We start from the raw sequence: 20,279 nt of genomic DNA on the forward strand, positions 1-20,279 counted from the left end.
GTCAAATAAATAAATAAAAAAAATCTTAAAAAAAAAAAAAGATTGTCTGCATTTGAGATCATGTTGTCTAAAAATAAAGACTGTCTTACTTCTCCCTTTCTAATTAGGATATCCTTTCAATTATTATTATTTTCGCTAATATCATTTTAAGTTATTATTTATCTTTTTCATTAAATCTAACTTAATTTTCTTCAACTGTCTATTTATTCCCTCATCCTATTAGGAAAATATCTGTTTCTCTATTATTTTTCTAATATATTTCCAAATTCCAGTAATCTCACATGTTATATGCATTAAAATATAGACTTTAATTAAGAGTTAGAATTTACGTGCATTTACCAGGAAATGATGTGATTGGATAACACCCTCAAGTGGGTTTGTTAACTATTTGCTTCACGTCTTAAATCTGAATTAAAAATACACTTGATTCTTTACTGCCTCAAGTTGTCCTCCTTCTCCATCCCTCTACACTTCCTCCTCTCCCTCCCTCTCTTCCCTTTTTCTCTTCTTGGTGGAAAAGTGCAATACACTGTGATGGGAGCATCCACTCTCCATTGTGTGAGGTGCTGACTGATTTGCATTACTGGGACTACAAAGACATGATTAGCGTGTTGCTGTCTCTTGGTGCTGAACCTCAGCCAGAGATAACAGTGTGAGACTCTGCTAGTACGTTATTCAATAGGGTCTGTTTATAACTTCAGCGGAGGCTGTGTTTTCATTTTAAAATGGCTGGAATCTAATTTATTTGGAAGAATTAGGATACACTTTCCCCTTAGAACTGTCAGGCCACACATGGAATAAAATGGAGCTTGACAGCAGTTTCTAGGGTACCACGATGAGGCATAAAAGCTGCCCTGGAAATCGACTCTGCTGGCATTCATTTTCAAAGAGTGTTTCAGAAGTTTATCAATTTGTTTCTAGTTAGGTAGTACATAGATGTCAGTTTTCTCCTTTGAACAGTCTTCAGGGCTAGGATGCTGCTTTATTATGAATAATATGAATATGAAAAAAATAAATCTCATCTCTGAAATGGGACTTTGGAGACTATGTTGAGAGGGAGGTGGGGAAACTATTTCTGAAAGGACTTTCAGAACCCTGAAAGGTTGGCCATTAGAGCGACACGGGAGCATCGGGGAGCCGTTAACTGAAGAGCAGTTTTCTGTCATTGTGATTCCTTTTCTGTTTACTGCTGAAGAAATACATTCTTACCTGAGGTAATGTGTTATAAAAAGGAAAAGATAAACACTTAAAAATGTGGAATAATTAGTACTTTCAAAAGATTTCCCTGAAGGATGAAAAGACAAGAAATGTGACAAGACAGAGTGGGAAAAATACATAAGTGTCACTGAAAGGGGGATTTGGGGCTTGTTTTTTGTCTTACTTTATTTTATTTGCTTGTTTTCCAATTTAGGGGTGATAGAGACATAGCACACAATTGTAGAGCTCTGTTAGTTACTGTGCACATTGCTTATGCATTTTCGCCTCACTCACAAATCTGGGATAAGACCGAAATGGTAGAACTGTGGTCAAAATGAAAAAGGAAACACTACTCCGTGTGGGACCGAAGGAGGGCAGAGGTAGGGGAGAAACACACAAACAGCCATTACAAGACCAAAACTCTATGTGCAAGATTTTGACAGCTACGTCCTTTCCCTTCCTAACAAACTATGCATTTGCTTCTGCTTAATGCTTTGTCTAAAGGTCTGTTTCCATTTTCAGAACCAATGTACCGCAACTGAAGGGCTCCGCCATCATGTATCATCACTGGACACAGTAGCATCAGCTTCAGCACACGATTCAGGGGGGTGCCCATGGCTCTGCACCTCTGTCCATGTGGCTAGACGTATCTACACACACGTGAATAGCTACCTGGATTCTGACCTTGAAAGAGTAGAATTTTGTGGAATGTATTTAAGAAATAATATGTTTAGCTCTCCTTTCTGCCTTGAATAAAGCCTACAGGTTGTCCCAAGGCACTCATGTTCCCTGAGGAAATTCTGAGTGCAGAGGCATACATAGCATGAAAAAGACTGTGATGCAGGGACATTAGCCATATCAAAGGGGTATACTTAGATATAGGAAGAGGCAGATCGATTGTCCATGAATGAGACCCCTCACAGGAGAACTAATAATACAAAGAAGCCAAAATTTTTAAGCACACTGAGCGTAGGAACATCAGATTCCATAGGAAAATTGGTTTTGCCCCCGCAGGAAGATCTTGGAACTTCTATAAAACAGTTGCCCGTCACACTAGATTTACTTAGGGGGACAAGGGCTCAGAAATGAGAAACTGAGGGGACCCTGGGTGGTTCATGCAGTTACACAGCTGCCTTCAGCTCCAGTCATAATCCCAGAGTCCTGAAAACAAGCCCCGCATGGGGCTCCTTGCTCAGCCGGGAGCCTGCTTCTCCCCTGCCTGCCTGCCCCCCTGCTTGTGATTGCTCTCTCTGTCTTTCTCTGTCTGTGTTGAAAGTAAATAAATAAATACATAAATAAATAAATAAATGAGAAGTTGAGATAGTTGGTAGTTTGCTAATCAACACAGGACCCCTGTGTGTGGCAGGCCAGGGAGCTGTGTTTTCCAGCTTTGTATTTCAATCTTCTACCAGCTTCTGTAGCTTCCAGAATAATGGCAGTCAGTGTTGTTCCAATGCCTCTTTGGTAAGCTCTCTTCTGATGTATGAAAACGGACTGGCTCCTTAAGTTTAAGTTTATCAGGTCTATTGAAGCATACGTTTGTTCCCATTTTCATGGAGAGTTCATCGACTTTTGAAGATTGTGTCCATTCATGTAAGGTCCACAACAAGAAGTAGTGGAATTCCTACCCTCAAGGTTCTCTTGCCTCCCTTTGGAATCAGTCCCAACCCCCGCTCCTGGGTCTATGCCATCAGTGACAAGATTTCCGTTATCAACGCTCCATTTTCCCTGCTTCACAATTTTATGTAAATGGAAACAAGCACTTTTTTGAATATTTTTCTCAAGAACAATTTTTGGAAGTCCACCATGACGTTGCATCTATCTGTCGTACATTTTGTTTTTATTGGTGAAGGGTGTCCTATCATACAAACACACCAAATTTCATTTGTCAATTTACCTGCAGATGGTCGTATGGGTTGTTTGCATCTGTGGACGGTTACACATACCTTATTGATAATGCACATATCACTGATGGTTAATAACAGAGAGCATCTTCTCAAGGGAATGTTTACCCTCCATGCATCTTCACTGGACAAGTGTCTGTCCAAGTATCTGGAAAACATCCAAGAAAATAGGGCCTGGGGGCTCCTGATGTCTCGTCCCTGAAGTCCAGATTCTAGGGCTTGGCTTCTTTCTGCTTTTCTTTTTATACTCTGCTTCAGCAAGCATCTTCCATGTTTTTTGTTATTTAGCCTAAAAATTAGGTAGGGCTGTTTGATGGAAGACTGATTTCCTCAAGACCTGTGCCATATGGGTTTGTGGCCCTGTTGTAGGCCTTCTGCCCTCCCTCCAAGTGACACGTTCATTGGTGCAACTGGCCCCTGAAAGGTCATGGGGAGGTAATATCAGACCCTTTGTGGTTTTTCTAGGGCTGTTCAGAAGAAGCACGAAACAGAAGATGTTGTGACTGACCTCACTACCCAGGGCTTGATAGCAACAAATTGAAATATTGGCATCGATCAACCAACACTACTTTAAATGAATATCCTCAATAAACTTTTCAGGCTTCTTTGATTTATAAAAATCAATAGCCTCAGCATTAAGCAGACCTATGTCTGTGACCATGGGCATGGACAACTTTGCTTTGTAACCGTGCGATGCTGCACGCTGAATCCACTGGATACCTGAGGGATCAATACTCACTGAACGGAACAAAAATGTGCAAGGAGGCGACATCCCAGCAAACAGAATGCAACGAACTTCACATTTGTTTTTGTTTTTTAGGTTGCTAGTGGGAAGTGGGTTGGAGGATGCCAAGGACTGAAGCGAGAATTCATCTGAACTGTCAGCACCTATGCGCCTGGTATAAATTTCCTTTATTGAAGTGGGAGGAATCCTCTGTGAGGAGTTGTTTATAAAAAGAGAAGTATGCCTATCACTTTAGATATGGGGGTCTCTGTATGGTTAGATATTAATGCATATTTGAGGATTTCGATGGAACACTCTTGCATTCATCAAGCTACCTGTGCGGTGTCTGATTAAGGGTGTCGTAGCCTGGCCCTGAGCCCTCCTGGCAGACCCTCCAGCTTGACATACATAGACCCTGTCATGGTAATGGCGCTCGGGGAGCCCAGCCTGAGTCCTGGCCACCCAGTTTCTGCTGAACCGAGAATTTGTCATCTTCATGCTTGTATTTTCTTCAAATTTTATTAACTAAAAATTGTCCTGTAGGTTCAAATGTGACCCCAGAGAAGCACACTATGACACCCCATGGTCACACAAGCTCATCTCAGTTCAGTTGATGGAGAGCCTGGAGGAGCGGGTCTTCGCCTGCCTTTCTTCCAGCTCTGGACAGTGTCACGGGTCTGGAGCTCCATGCTGCCTCCCTCCCCCTGACCTGGATCACACCCTTGCCTTCACTTTCAACCTCGTAACCTAAAAATTAGAGCTGCTGCTTTTACCTTACCGGGGTCAAAGGATTCTGTTTTCTCCCCAAATTTTGCCCCATTGTGTCACACATCTTCACTGTTCACTTGGCCAGTGAAAATGACCTTTTAACTCATATCCTGTTTCTTATCTCCCCTCCTACTCTTAGTGGAGCAAACACATCTCCTTCCTCACTTCATGACCAAAGTGCTATAACTGAAGTAAAACCTTGATGAAGTCATACACAGGTCTGAATTCTCCCAGCTTCTCCCACTGTCAACAGGAACAAGTTCAGATCCCTGATGCATCCTAAGTTCCACATGTCTCCTGGACTCACATGTGTCTCTGTTCCCCTGCCCACCCTCCCCCCACAGGCCTCACGTGTACCTCTGCTCAGGCACCCCTTCAGAATGGGCCCACTGTGGTCTCTCTGAATTCCCTGTGCCTGGCACAGAACCCGACACAGGAAGGGCCTGATGCATGTTTCCAGAGCGCTGTGCTATTTCACTAAACTTGATTCCCTGAAAATGGAAAACAAGGTGCTCTCCTCAGTGAATGGTAAATAAGTCAGTGGCGGCCATCGTGACTTGCCTTTATCCACTGATGGACCTCATTATTGAAAGGGATGGTAAGGACAGAGAGGGTGTCGGCATGAAAATAAAGCTGTGGCTGGTCACATCTGGGCAGACGGGTTTAGATGCACTTTTATATCCCTCAAACTTTTTCTCTTTGTCTTTTGTCAGGAAAGAACCAGAGCTAGAGTTAAAAGGTCAAAACATAAAGGCAAACGCCTTTGACTTGACAACATATGAATTATTCACCCCGTATGAGCTGAGCCGAGATGTCCAGAGATGTGGTTTTCACAACCGTGACAAGGAGAGAGGGCTCCAGCCTGGGCGCTGCGCGGAGACCCAGAGCAGCCAAGAGGCAGACGCGATCACTTACAGAACATGCCCGTTGGACTCAATTAATTTCACGCGGGGTTGTTTTTATTTTCCAGGGCTCAGCATGCCAAGAGGAACTCCCCTCTCTCCTTGTGACACATACATGTCCCATAACCCTCTACCACTGACGACGGGATGACTGAGATCTGTGCCAGGGTTCCACTCACGACACCATCACACTGATGGTCCTTTCTCCTTAGGCTCCTCTTGGCTCTGATGATCTCCTGGACTGCCCTTGCTTTGGATCACAGGATGAGGAGTCCTGGCCAAGTATGTGACAGGGTGTCCCTCGGTTGGATCAGTCGATGTTTTACTCTCCTCTAGCCTGGGGTCATGTGTTTCAGGAGAAAGGCCAGAAAGGCGAGAACTATTCTCACCCCAATATACGAAAGGCACATGCTATCAGCCCGCTTGCCACTGCGGAAGTTAATCTTGATTATCTCGTGTAGCTAATGTTGTCAGGGGTCTCCATGGCAAAACGACTCTTCTCCGTCTTCTGTGGATTGTGATCCATGAATGGGAAGAGTACTAGGCAAAACCCAGGCTTAAGTACCGTGGTAACAGGGCCACCTCTTTGGGGTTGATGTGACATGTAAAATCTCCCACACAGGACTGTCATCTGTTCTCCCACATGTGTTTATTTATCTCTTCATTTAATTCCATCAGCATTAACTCATTATGGATTGCTTGTGTCCCCCAGATCCATACGTTGTGGCCCCACCCTCCAACATAAGAGCGGTAGGAGGTGGGTCATTGGAGGCATGTAGGTTTAGGTGGGGTTGTGAGGGCCTCAGCGAGGGGTCCTGTGCTCTTCTGAATGGGGAGCAGCTTGCCCCCTTCCAGGCTTTCTGCCCTCTGAGTCTAGAGGAGAACTGGGCCATCTGCCACCTGGACCAGGGCCCTCACCCAGACCCCCACGCCGTCACCCTGACCTTGGGCGGCCAGCCTCCAGGGAAACGGGGGCTGTCGCTCCGGCTGTACGTTTGTGGTTAGAGCCCAACTACCCTAGTTATTTTGTCACAAAAATTGTTTCACTGTTGTGACTGGGCATCTTTCTTGTAGCTCCTGCCTCCTTTCAACATACCCCATCGTCACGGGTTTTGTTTCTGTTCGTTCTGAGCACCGCCTTGCTTTCTGGCATAGAAGATGCTTTTGTGTGTGTGTGTGTGTGTGTGTGTCCTTCCAGGCCCCAGCCCTCAAATCAGCCATTTCCCTAAGGAGCCCTGGTTCTCCCCATCATGGAGTGTGCTAGCCTCTGAGACCGAGAAGTTGGGGTGCTACTGCTCCCAGGCCCTCCCAACGTACTACCCACCCCCCAGGACGTGTATGTGTGTAGTCTGACACGTGTATTCACACATCTGAGGTTTCTACACGGAACCATCTGAACCTATGCTAGGCCAAGCATGAGTTCCTGCCCACACCCAGCGTTCTCCGGCTGTCACATGGGGTTCTCAGATCCCCTCCCTTCCTTGCTGTAGCCGTCTGTACCCCTAGCCCCGAGAGGCCAGCCACCTGCCACCCACTGCTTATGTCTTCCATGCCAGTGTGTGTATGGCGCTGTCACAATGGCTAGGCCCCAGACACCGCGCCCCATGCAAAGTGTGGTGTTGTGGCTCACATACTTGCCTCGTTGTCAGTCACATAGGCCGCCCCTTCCATGCAGCCCTCCAGGGAGGGCTGCACCCAGCCCACTCTGTCACACCTGCGCTGGGGGCCCATGATACCTTCCGTGGTTGTTTCTTTCATTTCTATGCACACAGATTGGCTTCTCTGCTGTCAAGTTCTATGGAGTTGGACAATGTTCATCACCATGAGAACCTGGGGACGCGGGCGTCTTCCTCGGACTGGGGCAGCCAGGACTTCCTCAACCCCTTACTTCCCGGGCCTCAGCAATTCACCAGAATTAGCATTTAAGTGTCCCCCCAGGGGACGAGGCAGTTGCTGTCACCACAGGTGAAGCAGATGCAGCTGGGATGGTGTTGGGTCTGCTCGCCGGCAGAGCTCACAGGGGGGCTGCCCTTGCCACCTCCTCGTCCCTCTCTACACTCATTCTGCTCAAATCTCTACTGGGGTCAAGTCTTGGCATGTCAGAGCTAAACCTGGAATTCTCACCTTGATTTCTGGAGGGGCATCTTGTGGATACAGAATTTGTATTTGACGCCATTTGTCTCCCGTTTTAGCACTTGGGATACACCCTCCCGCTGCCTGCTGGTCTCTGTGGCTTCTGAGAAGTTCGCTGCTCACTGTCTCCTCAGGATTTTCCTGTTCAGGTGTCGTTTTTCTCACGCTGAGTTCAAGATCTTCTCCTGGGCTTCGGTGTATAGCGGTGAGACCGGGCGTGTGCCGGTGCGGGTCCTGCCTGCTGTGTGGCGGGATGCTGTCCTTGCCTTTTCCCCTCAGAAGCATCGCGTCTGCCCCCCGCACTCCCGCTGGGCGTCCCGCGGTCTGCACCGCGCTCTGAGCCAGTGCCACATGGACTCCTGGGATGATCCACTTCCCTTCTTGTTTTTTCTTTCTGTTCTTCAAGTTAGATAATTCCTACCGATACACCATGAATTTCATCAAGTTTTTCTTGGGACATCCTAAAGGTACTCTTCACTCTGCAACGTGCATGTCATTATCATATACGTGTGTGTGTATTGCTCCTTTCTTTATTGACATTTTCTATTTGATGAGTCAGGGTCATAAATGTTCTTTAATTCCTTCAACATGGCTATTAAAATTTTGAAAAACATGTTTATAATGTGGTTTCAAGTTTTTTCCTAAGTCCAACATCGGGATCCCCTCCGAGAAACTTCCTATTGACTGTAATGTTTTTCCTGTTCCTTTGCTTGTCTCACAGCATAATCTAGGTAAGAGTGTCATGATTCTGGATTCTGGACTCACCTCGAGACCCACTTGTATCCTCTCGGAATTGTCGCTGTTGCTGGGTTTTTGTTTAATTAATGACGTACCTGGACTTATACTGTGAAGCCTGTCTCTCCAACAGTGTGCAGCTGCTCATGTCTCTGCTGAATTTTTACTGTTTAATTTTTACTGTTTAATTCTTGTTCTTATGTTTAATTTTGACTCTAATTTAATTCGGGGGTCGCCTTACGTCAGCACCGCCTAATGTCCGGCCAATCAGCTTGTCAGACTGTTCAAGCACCTCGCCTCAAGAGCACTTACGGGATGTACAGCCAGATCTGCGTGTGCCTAGGAGAGCACATCCAGACTAGGTTGTGTGAAAGGCTTCCCTGGTTTGTACTTGACCATGGACCCTTCCAGGCCAGAGTTATATGGGAACTTATAAAGTGTATACATTTATAACCACCCCCCCCATGCCCACACACACCGTGTCTGTCTCATTCCTGCATCTCCCTGCCAACATCCTGGCTGGTCCGCTGGAGAGTTCCGTCTCCCGGTCAGGACCACACGTGCAGACAACCCATAACTTCAGCGTCCCCATTCCCCTGGCTCTCAGCTACGGCTTCCAGCAGCTACTGAGCACCTGGAGCTTTCGGGGTTCTCTTCCAGATCAAGGCAGTTCCCTCCAGCAGCAGCCACTGCGCTCACAGCTCACATTACTCTTGAAGAGCAACTCATGGACGGAGGGCGGTTTGGGAGGCTCTCGGGACAAAAAATGCCGGAGTGAGGAACAGAATACTGCTATTCTCACTCCAAGTTGGATATCATTTCCTGAATAAATGCTTATTAAGTTTGAATATCATTGGCCAATATCTAGAGTTCTAAAATGATGGATTTTGACAATTTTGTCCAGGATGATTATTGACCGGGGCAGAGGATGTGCTGAACATCTCACTGCCCCATTCTGGATGACCTGACGCCATTAACAATTACAGTTTCGTAACTTCACTTCTCCTTCCCAATGCACTGCATTAAGTCAGCTCTGGGAAATCGGTTTCCATGGTGCCCCAACACTTTTCAAAGATTAAGGGAAACTTACTGGTTGGCTTTTTAATCACATCTTTGGCTAAAACAAAAATATATATCCTGCCTCTCAAAGTTTGAAATTTATACATTTGAAAGATTTCCTAAGTGTCGCTTAAATTTCCCCCATGGGCCCCCCCCACTGCCATTTTTTAAAAGGACCAATTGAAATATAATAGAGGTGCTGAGAAGATTTGCTATAATCTTTTCTTGCCCAGTTTTGCAGTCCAAGTAAAGCTACTTTAAAGTCCTTTTACATTCCTGAATGGAGATGAACTGATTAAGAAAATCCGTGGAGAGAGTCACACTGCTGTCTTATGTGAATGTTGGAAGCCTGCATGCATAGAATCTCACAGAGAAGCCCATCCCTCCAGTTCCATCTGGGACCAGTGTCTGTTTCTAGAAGGATGATCTCTACTGAAAGGTCCATCATAAGCTACGGGCACACCATGGATCAGGGCATATTTTAAAATTTTTGAAAGCGAATCCTCTGTGTTTCTATTCAAGATAATAAATACAGATTTTAAGTTATTTAGGTATACTTTTGAAATCAAGTTCTCAAGGAGATGTTATTATGCTAAAAGACATATTTTTGTTAATTCAATTGAAACATTTGAAAAAGTGTACATTCCCCACATAGAAGTCATATAATACAATATGCTCACAAGAAAAAGATAATAATTTCCTTATGAACCTTATTTGGAATGTCAAGGCTTCAGACATCATCTCTTTATATATAACTTCACAGCTGAGTTCATCTGTTGGAAGGAATAGGGAAGCTTCAATAAATTCCCAAGAGAGAACAGAGAACATTTTCTAATATAGAGACCCAAATACTCAGCTGAAACAAATGTTTGTGACATTGGCTTTCTGTGTCTCTATCATCAGTTCAAGCTTTAAAAATAGGCATCAATTAAGCATTGCTGATAAGATATTTTATCCCAACTAAAAATAATTCTGTATCTCTTCACAATTACATCTTCCAAAAGAACAGAATGTTCAAGTTCTCTACCAGATAATCACTAAATAAAATAAAATATCTGTCTCTCAAAATTTCTGTTAAAAGCTAATCCTTTCAAAGATTTTTCACCTGAAAACCTTGCTAGCAATAATTTTATCAAACTCAGTTCTTGAATGGTGGAGAGTCCAAGGTCATTTTACTGGAATCACTCATGGAATATGGTCTAAACTCTCAACCACAGATGTTTAACTGATATTTCGGTTGTTTTCCCATTTTGGGACATTTTCTGCCTCTTGAGCAGGAAAGAGGTGCACATACGGTAAGTGTAAACCATAAGGTTGTCTAAGAGGAAAGGCATATAAATAACCAAATCGGGCATTTGCATTATATTTAATCCCTCCAAGTTTTGTTCTAATTTCTGAGTATTATTTCATTCACACACATGTCAATTTCAGTAAACAATTCATCTGACAAACTTGTCAGAATCATTCTCTCCACGAGGTAAGGGGAGATTCAGCATTTGAGAGAGTGTGGGGTAAATAAGCCACATGTGAGTCATTTGTTTAAATCCCCCTGAATGCCTATGTTTTACTGCCGTTAGATGGGCTCACGGTGCTCAGTGTTCAGGGTAGAGAAATAAGGGGAAGGTGAAACCTACCTACAAGTGTATCAAGGTGTGGCAAACAAAAACAAAAATAAAACAAAAGAAACCCCCCCAAAAAACAAAACAGTTTTGTGGTGTGTGAACTGCCTGTAAGTACCTGGATAAGGACAAGCCCAGGATACAAAGGGAAGGAGTGTCTGGCAGGATCCTGGGGGAAGAGTGGCCTGGAGGTACATAAAGGCAGTTAGGGAGGGGAAGGTGGCACAAGCGGTTAAAAAAAAAGGTGTATGTGTGTATGTGTGCACGCATGCACGCGTGTGCATATGTTCATGCACTAAGTGCCTTCAACCTTTTGGGAAATTTCAAGTGGTTTCTCTTAGCTGGAGATGGGAGTTGGAGGGAGATGAGTCCAGAAAGGCAAGTATACTATGGACAGGGATGTGCTCTTAACACTTAATTCAGGCTTCTGGGCTTCAGCCTATGGATAATGTGGTGTTCCTGAAGGGTTCTTAAATGGGACGGTAACATGCTGGTAATGCGGGGTTGACACAGTGACACAAGGAAACTGGAGACAAGGCAGGACAGATCTGAGTAGAAATTGCAAAACACGGTCTGACCAGCTGAAGGGAGTACTGATGGGAGAAGGAACTGGGAGTGTTTTTGAATTAGAACCCCCAGGTTGCTGATCATAGTAGGTGTTCTCTAAAAATGGCCCCAGTGATGTCTGTCTCCTGGTATTCATGGCCTTGTGTAATGTCCTCTTCATGTGCACTTGCTTCTAACCAGCAGAAGGTGGTGAGGCTGAGGGGATGTCCCATTTAATCAAGTAACAAAATACTGTTCCTATCTTCTTGCTAGCATGCTGGCCTTATTGTCTTCTTGGCTCACATACTTTGATGAAGCAAGCCACCATGTTGGGAGTCCAAGAAACTAAATTAAACTAAACTAAACCAAAACTAAATCCCTAGTCCAACAGCCATCAAAGGTTTGAATTCTACTGGCAGATATCCCAGCTTGGAAACAGACCTTTCCCCACTTACATGTTCAGATGGGACCTCAGGTTCAGCCAACCCCTGACTCCAGCCTGTGGGGAACTGAGAGAGAGGGTCTGGTGAAGTCATGGCCAGATGCATGACCCACTAAAATGTAAGATAATAGATGTGTGGTATTTCAGGCAGCTAAAGTTAGGGCAATTTGTTAGGCATCATTCAGTAACTAAGGCCACACTAGAGAAAGAAGATGTATAATGCATTTTGAAAGAGTGACCCAAGAAGGGGGAAGAGAAAAAGAGAACATGCTCTTTACGGCATGATAAAAGAGGAAAGTTCAAGGACAAAGGAATGGGCAGGATGCTAGAGAAAATCAACTGAGTGAGAACTGAAAATTCACCAAGGAGGAGCTTCAGCCTAATAGGGAGGGGGTTTTTACTCCCTTTTGAGTTCAGGGGGTGGTGTTCTTAGTTAAAGGAAGAAGAAGATGGTGAAACAAGGAATAAGCAAAGGAACACAGGGGTCTCTCTGGTCCTTCCGGCTGATTCCTGCAGCTCAGGACAGTGGGCCCGGGTGGGGCTGACACTCAGTCAAAGAACAGGCTGGTGCCCCTCTATGTGGACGTGCTCCCGTATATTCGCCTTCGTTTGTGTGTTTGTTTGTTTGTTTCACAGGTACAGTTGAGTGACTCCTCGGGTGCACGTGACACCGGGTGCTCATCACATCACGTGCCCTTCTTAATGCCCCTCCCCCAGTCACCCAGCCCCCACCCCGATCCCTCCAGTAACCCTCAGTTTCTTTCCTAGAGTTAAGTGTCTCATGGTTTATCTCCCTCTCTGATTTCCTCTTACTTTATATTCTGCTTTTCTAACCCCGTGGTTCACTTTGCTTGCTCTTAGAGATAGTTGTTCAGTCTGTCCCACATTTATTTCTTCATTGTTTCTGGCTGCCCTGATGTCTTTGGGTTGGACTGTCCAACTCTGATTGTTAGGGAAAACATGTATCTTTCATGAAATGTATGCAATTCAAAAATCGCTACCATTACATTTTAACAACGCATCCGTATTTAATCAATGTTTGTGATAAAACTGGCTTTGTAATTTCCAGCATTTTTCCAGCCATACTTACAAAATAACAACAACAGAAGCCCTGAGAAAATTAGAATGCACTGGATTGGTTCTGCTTTATATGCAGTGCTATCCAGATAGAGGTCTGTATTATTTGCATAGTTAACCACTTCTCTTTTCTAAAATCTGTGATGACTCCCGTGAGGGGACCATGGGTCTGCGTGACCCACAGGGCCTGCAGTTCTTTGACATCAAGTTGATTTTTCTAAACCCACAGCGTGATATTCTAGCACTTAATTTCAGAATGCAGCTTAAATCACAGAAGCCATAATATGTCAAATGATCCCACACTCGCACGGGGAAAACAGTAAGTAATGAAAAAGCTATGATTGCTTTTCTGTCCCTCCAAATGACAGTTATCACCTCAATGACCTGCTCCGGGCGGACCGGTCTAAACCTGACACACTAAGGGATAACGTCATCTAACAGGGTAGTTACAAAAATCAATACAAAACCCATTTCAGAGATACTCTGTGTAAGAATCCTGGTGTAATGTTCATTTATTGAATAGGCCTGGGGAAAAAAACACAACAACTTTTTCTGATATATATGCCTTACCTCTCAAGCAAAGGAATTCTGTAGGTAAGCAATAATTGTATTTTTCAATCTATTACTTAGGCTTGCCATGGCTCGGGCTGGAATCTAATATATGGATGGCAGCTATAACTCAATTATGGGGCCTCCACAGAGTCCCAGGGTGTTCAGAGAGTAAAGGAACAGAACAGGACAGCCCTCTGTGCTCCTCTAGATGCCTGAGTACGGGGCACGTATGTGTGGGAGCCCTTCCTTTATTAGCTCACCTTGTTACCTTTTGGATTATGAAGAGATTAGAATATCTAAATAGTTGTATTTAATCAGATCATGTAATTTGCTTGCATTCCTTTCCCCTGCTGCTTATCCCATGCTAGGTCCGCAGTGAGGAAGGAATGAGCTTGTTTTGGATAAACAGACGTGCAATTGCTACAAGACACTGTCTGGTTGGGACTGTCCTCATAAATGTTGGATGCTGACAGCCAGCTGGTACCAGGGCGTTCTCCCACATGCATGCCTGATGCCAGCCACCGAGACGGAGCACTGGGATTGGTAAAACTTGGGCTCAACCAAAGTGACAGTTATTACCAAAAATAAAAAATAAAATAAATAAATAAAAATAAATTAAAAAGTTATAAAAGACATGTAGGGAGGTTGCCCTACACCACAATTTGCAAGGAAATATTCCGACAGCTGGTGAAAAGATTTTAGCTCAAATTAGTGCCACTCCTGGGAAATGCTAATGAAACCTGTTAAATCAACCTACACACCAGAAGTCCAATCATCTTAACCTTCACACTTGATGACCATCACATTGTTTCATTACCTGGACATTCTGATTCTAAATGAAGAACCATTGTGACGTTTTTCAAAACACAGAATATTAACACCAGCATTGTATGGTCAGAATAATTCATTTTTGGGTTTTTAATGTTGATTTCATAGGGTTAATATCCATTGACCATACTGCTTATTAAACCTAATAATCTACTGAATTTTAACTATTCTCTACCCCTCCATAATTTTCCAAACAAGTATCGATGGAATGACCTAGAAAGTCTTATTACTACAGCTCATACTTGCTTGTTCAACAAGTTCTAAAATTTGGAAGATATTTTGGCTGCTGTCCAACCCCTTACATACTTATATGGACTGAAGGTCACTTTCAAACGTCTCGTGTTACTCTAATCAATCATAATCAGGGTGTGTGTGTGAAGTCTGCATGCTAGCAACACACAGCTTCAAATACTTATGTTTGCATTGACTACTGTAAGGTGAGAACATAATCTTATTCTTGTGTAAAAGCCAATTTTGTATTATTGCCTCATTTGGAATATTAAGACAATTATATTTAAGCTGCAAAGTGCGTTCATTGCCAGACACTTGACTACTTTTGAAACCTTTATTCTTTTCGTGCCTATACTTGGGAGCACAAGTACCCAGATTCTGTCCCCAGATCACTCAAGTTCAAATCGTCGCTTCAATGTGCCCTGCATGTCTTGGGCCAATCACCCAGCCCTCTGCACTTCAGTTTTCTCTTTGGTACAGTGGGAGTGGAAACATCATGAAACTCGCAGAGTTGGCATGGATCTTGAATGTGTCAGCCTGTGTAAAGCTTTAAGATCAGTATCTCTAGTAGTTTTCTGTTTCAGGTGTGTCCCTTAGGTCTTTAATTCACTTTAAGTTGATTTTTGTATATGGTGTCGGATAAGGGTCCAGTTGCATTCCCATGCATGTAGATATCCGGTTTTTCCAACACCAGTTACTAAATAGTCTTGGCACTCTTGTCAAAGATCAATTAACTCTAGATTTATGGATTTATTTCTAGACTCTGTTCTGTCCCAAATTTACCATATGCCTGCTTTATGTTAGGTAGTACCACGCAAAGCCACCTTACGAAATCAGGAAGGCTGGTGGCGCCGGCTTTGTTCTTTTCCCTCAGGATCACGTAGCTCATATGGAGTGTTTGTGGCTCTGCATGAATCCTAGGATGCTTTTTTCTATTTCTGTAAGAATGCTACTGAGTTTTGGGAGGGATTGCACTTAATCTATAGATCATTTGGGAGCAGTATGGAAATTTTAGCAATATTAATTCTTTCTTTCCATGAGTATAGCATGTGTTTTCGTTTATCTGTACCTTTTAAAATTTTCTTAATGATTTATAACATTTAGTGTACAAGTCTTTGACCTCTTTGGTTAAGTTTACTCCTAACTGTTTTATTCTTTAGGTGCTATTGTGAACAAAATTAGGAAAACTGTTTTTGACATGGGCTTGAGCAATCATATTTTGGGCATGACACCAAGATCACAGTCAATAAAAGCAAAAATATTCAAGTGGAGTTGCAGAAAAATAAAGAGCTTCTGCGTAGCCATGTAAATAATCACCAGCGAAAAAGCAACTTATAGAATGGGGGGTTATTTGCACAATATGTCAATATATATATGTATAATAAAAAGTTAATATCCAAAATATGTAAGGAACTCAGTAATTCAATAGCAAAAGCATCACAACAAATAACCTGTTTTTTGTTTGTTTGTTTGTTTGTTTTAATGGGCTAAGGACCCGAATAGACATTTCTCAATGAAAGACATACAATGGCCAGGAGATATATGGGAAGATGTCCAAGAGCACAGATCATCAGAGAAATGCAAGTCAAAACAACGATGTAGTATCACCTCACACCTGCTGTAAGGGTTATTACCTAACGGACAAATGATAACAAGTGTCGGCAAGGATGTGGAGAAAAGGCAACCCATGTGTACCACTGGTGGGAATATAAACTGATGCAAGCACTATGGGAGACAATACGGGGAGTCCTCAAAAGTTTAAACATAGATCCCTCACACGATACAGCAACGCAACTTCTGGGTCTATGTCCAAAGGAAATGAAATCAGTATCTTTAAGAGGTATCTGCCCTTCCATGCTCATTGCAGCATTATGTACGGCAACCAAGATGTGAAAACAACTGCAGTGTCCATGGGTGGATGAAAAAATGAGAAAATGTGGTTTAAATAAATACACACACACACACACACGTGTATATTTTTATATATAAATAAATATATATATACACATATATATTTCCTTCTTTTTAAAAAGCTGAATAACACTATATATATATATATATATATATATATATATATATATATGATATTATTCAACTGCTCTTTGCAACAACAGCGACACACTCAGAGGACATTACGCCGAGTGAAATAATCCAGACGCAGAAAGACAAATGTTGCATGACTCCCTAATATGTGGACTCTTCATAGCTGAACTCATCGAACCAGGAAGTAGAAGGGTGGTTGAGGGGTAGAAGTTGAGGAAAATGGGGAGATGTTAGTCGTTGGGTACCAAGTTTCCGTTGTAAGATAAATATATTCTGGTGATCTAATGTACAGTGTGGTGACTCAAGTTAGCAACAGTGCATTGTGTCCTGAAATTTGCTGAGAGAGCAGATCATACGTGTTCCTGCCACATAAACACACACAAAACCTAACTCTGTGAGGTAACAGATGTGCTAATAAATTAGCGAGGCTGTGGTGATCATTTCACAGTCTGTATCAAAACATTGTACAGCTTCACTGTACATATACATATATAATTTTGAGTTCTATTTCAGTAAAGCAATAAATAGAATTTAAAAATAATCTCTAAAAAATTATCTCTAGCAGCATAAAACATTACTATCTCAGAGAAAGCACTACCTATTTTAAACTTAAAGTTCTAGTTATCTGAATTTCATACTGTGGACATCTCTCTTGGTATCTGAGGATTGAGGGCTCCTTCCCAGGGATAAGATGAGCGGGACTTTGGGGAGGTGGGCACCTTGCTCAAGGACTTGCTCAAGGACTGCACTGATGCTTTCCACGGGCTGCCTCAGTCACTGCTGACTCTGTTTTGCTTCCTTTGGCCTCCAGAAGATGGGTAAGAAAGCCCATAATAACTGAATGTTTAGCAACCATCCCTGTAGCGCTGGAGTTTTTTGGTTTTTTTTGTTTTTTGTTTATTTATTTATTTATTTTTTAAGCGCTGGAGTTTTGCCCTGCTCATACCATTTTATTGGCAATCGCTCCTATAGGAAATGAGTACCGAAATTTTCCCAAGTGTGATGAAACAAACGGGAGGAGAAGGGGTGGCTCGAGATGGCTAGAAAGTAGAATGTGACCTAACATTCTTATATTTAGATCTTCTAATTGCTTACGCATTTTGCCTTCAAAGCTACATGAGATGTGTTATAGGGTCATTTAGTTTTACAATACAGAATTATCACTGGAAATGAAAGTCTACGGAAGTAATCCAGGTTGCATTTCAAAGTTCACCACATCAGATGGGATGAACAAGCCAACCAAATGAACATTTTATGACACGTTGCAAACATTTCTGTATTAGAAGCGTGGGGATAATGTAGGACAATGTTGCCAATTTGTTTGAAAACCCAGGTGACATTGTCTCTAGAGTATAGTCATACTTGTAAATAAAAAAAAAAAAAAAGAAAAGAAAAAGACAGGTACTAGTTTACTACAATTAATGCATATGGTTATTGTTACTGTGTTTTAATAGGGAGGGAGAAAGGGAAATTCTACATCCACGGGCAGGCAATACAGAAAAGCAAACCCTTTCTAAGGCAATACACTCACATCAGAGAATTTAAGTAAAGGACTCAATTTTTCTATTAACAGTTAAAACAGCCAAAGTTCACCCATTAAGTCATTAACAATAAGATCAGATTGTTAGGTACTGGCATCCCTTACCACAATGTTTCATGTTGTAAGATCACAGTGGAGAAAGAAAAAAAACCCCTTCCAAATAATGGTTTCTGTTGTTACTTACCTAACAAGTCAAGCATGACATGCTTTGGTTTGCAGCCATTTAAAGAGATAAATACTCATTCCGTAAATACAGGAAAGGACACTTACAGAATGTCTGCAACAGCGTGTGATTTAAAATAGCTCGATCCTAGCAGTGCTCTTGGGGGCTGGGGCCCCCCACAGCCCTGTAATCTTCATGACCGTCGGGTACCTGGTGTCCAGGTGGTTCTCCCCCATGTAATACCTGGAGTGAATTTTGTTTTTCCTAGGTGAGTCACGACTGTATTACACACCCCGACTTACTGGCTTTGAAACAAGGGAGGTTAGATATACTTCAAAGGTTCCGGCTCTGTTTGCTAAGATGCTCCTTTCAGGCACTCAGACAGCTGCTGTGTCTGTGGAGCACAGGAATCCAAGTTCCTTGGCCGGTACCTGCATTCTGGAGACTTCTTAGCAGGAGACTCTCGAGAACATCTGTGTGGCTCCTTTGCTAAGTAGGAGTGCAATTGTAACAGCCCTGTCCCATCACTGACCCCTGGGGATTGTATGAAAATAAGGAAAATGCACTTTGTTTTGCCTTACTGCTTACTGAGAGAATTATGGGAACAGAATACTTAACAAGAACGTCATCTGGCTTAGGGCACACACGCACAAAGCTGTCATTTTAAGATTTGCCCTGTCTTTCTGTAGCTAAGAATGGCCAACAAGAGAAAGATTTTTCTTCCTTAGTATGAAACCTCAACGTACACTTTCTAATGATTGACTCTGGTCCTCGGATCGCATGAGTACGTGCACAAGCTCCCTATCCGAAGATCTTTATTCTTGAGCTTACACGATCCAGAAAGAGGCAGAACATTTGCTGAACGTTCTGTTTCTTGCTCTGAATAGTGTGTTACCCCCAGATGTTCGAACCCCAGTTGGAATCCTCTCCCTACAGCTCACTCTGGTTTTATCCCAGCCTTGGCTAGTGCAGGCGTTAGGAAAAACCGTGCTGTGTTCTTCCTTATCTCAGTAAATGCTACCACCACCCACTCCGCTGCTCACTCAGGTCGTCTGCGGCTCTCTTCCGTTCTGCTCCCGACTCCCTCCTCCTCTTGCCCCTGACCATGTCCTCTTAGGCCATGGACACGATATGTTATTGAATACACATTTATCCACTGGAATGACTCGTTCCTAGGGATCCTCAATAGCGGAGCTAGAGCAGAAGATCAAAGTCTAAGCCCAAGCCCCTTCCCTAGAGGAAGATGAAAACTCACGCTGTGCAGGTTTGAAGGAAGAGGTTAAAGTCAGGAAAAGATTGGAAACCAGGTGACTTACCATGCTTGGAGCATAAGAGCTATCACGCCTATCGAGAGTTTTACAGCCCAAAACCCTTTAACAGATGGAGTAAGTCCTGCCGGTTACACTTGGGACTTGAGCAAATTCTCATCCCCCATAATCCCTTATAGGGGTGCTGTGGGGGTTTAAGGGAGATGTTTAGAGAAAGGGTGTCCTTTCAAATTCCTTCTCCTCCCTGTCCGGAGGAGGCAGAGGCAGGAGTCCAAGGTCACCAGCGGTGCCCGGCCTAGAGAAACAGCAGAAAGTGTCGGGGTGCTCCCTCTGCACGGACGTGGGGGGTACCTGTGCTGCTCTGGAGCTGAGTGGAGACGAGGTCTTGCAAACACACACACGTATGCACGCACACTCACGCACACGGGAACATGGAGTCAGGGAATGCAGGCACGGCCAGGAGGATTTGATATGACCAATATTTTGGGAGGAATCAATCAGTGCTTGTATTTGACAATTGGCAGTAAACTGTAGCCCGTGGTAAGTGG

Source organism: Martes martes (genome assembly GCF_963455335.1).
Source record: "Martes martes genome assembly, chromosome: 5".
Lineage (NCBI taxonomy): Eukaryota > Metazoa > Chordata > Mammalia > Carnivora > Mustelidae > Martes > Martes martes.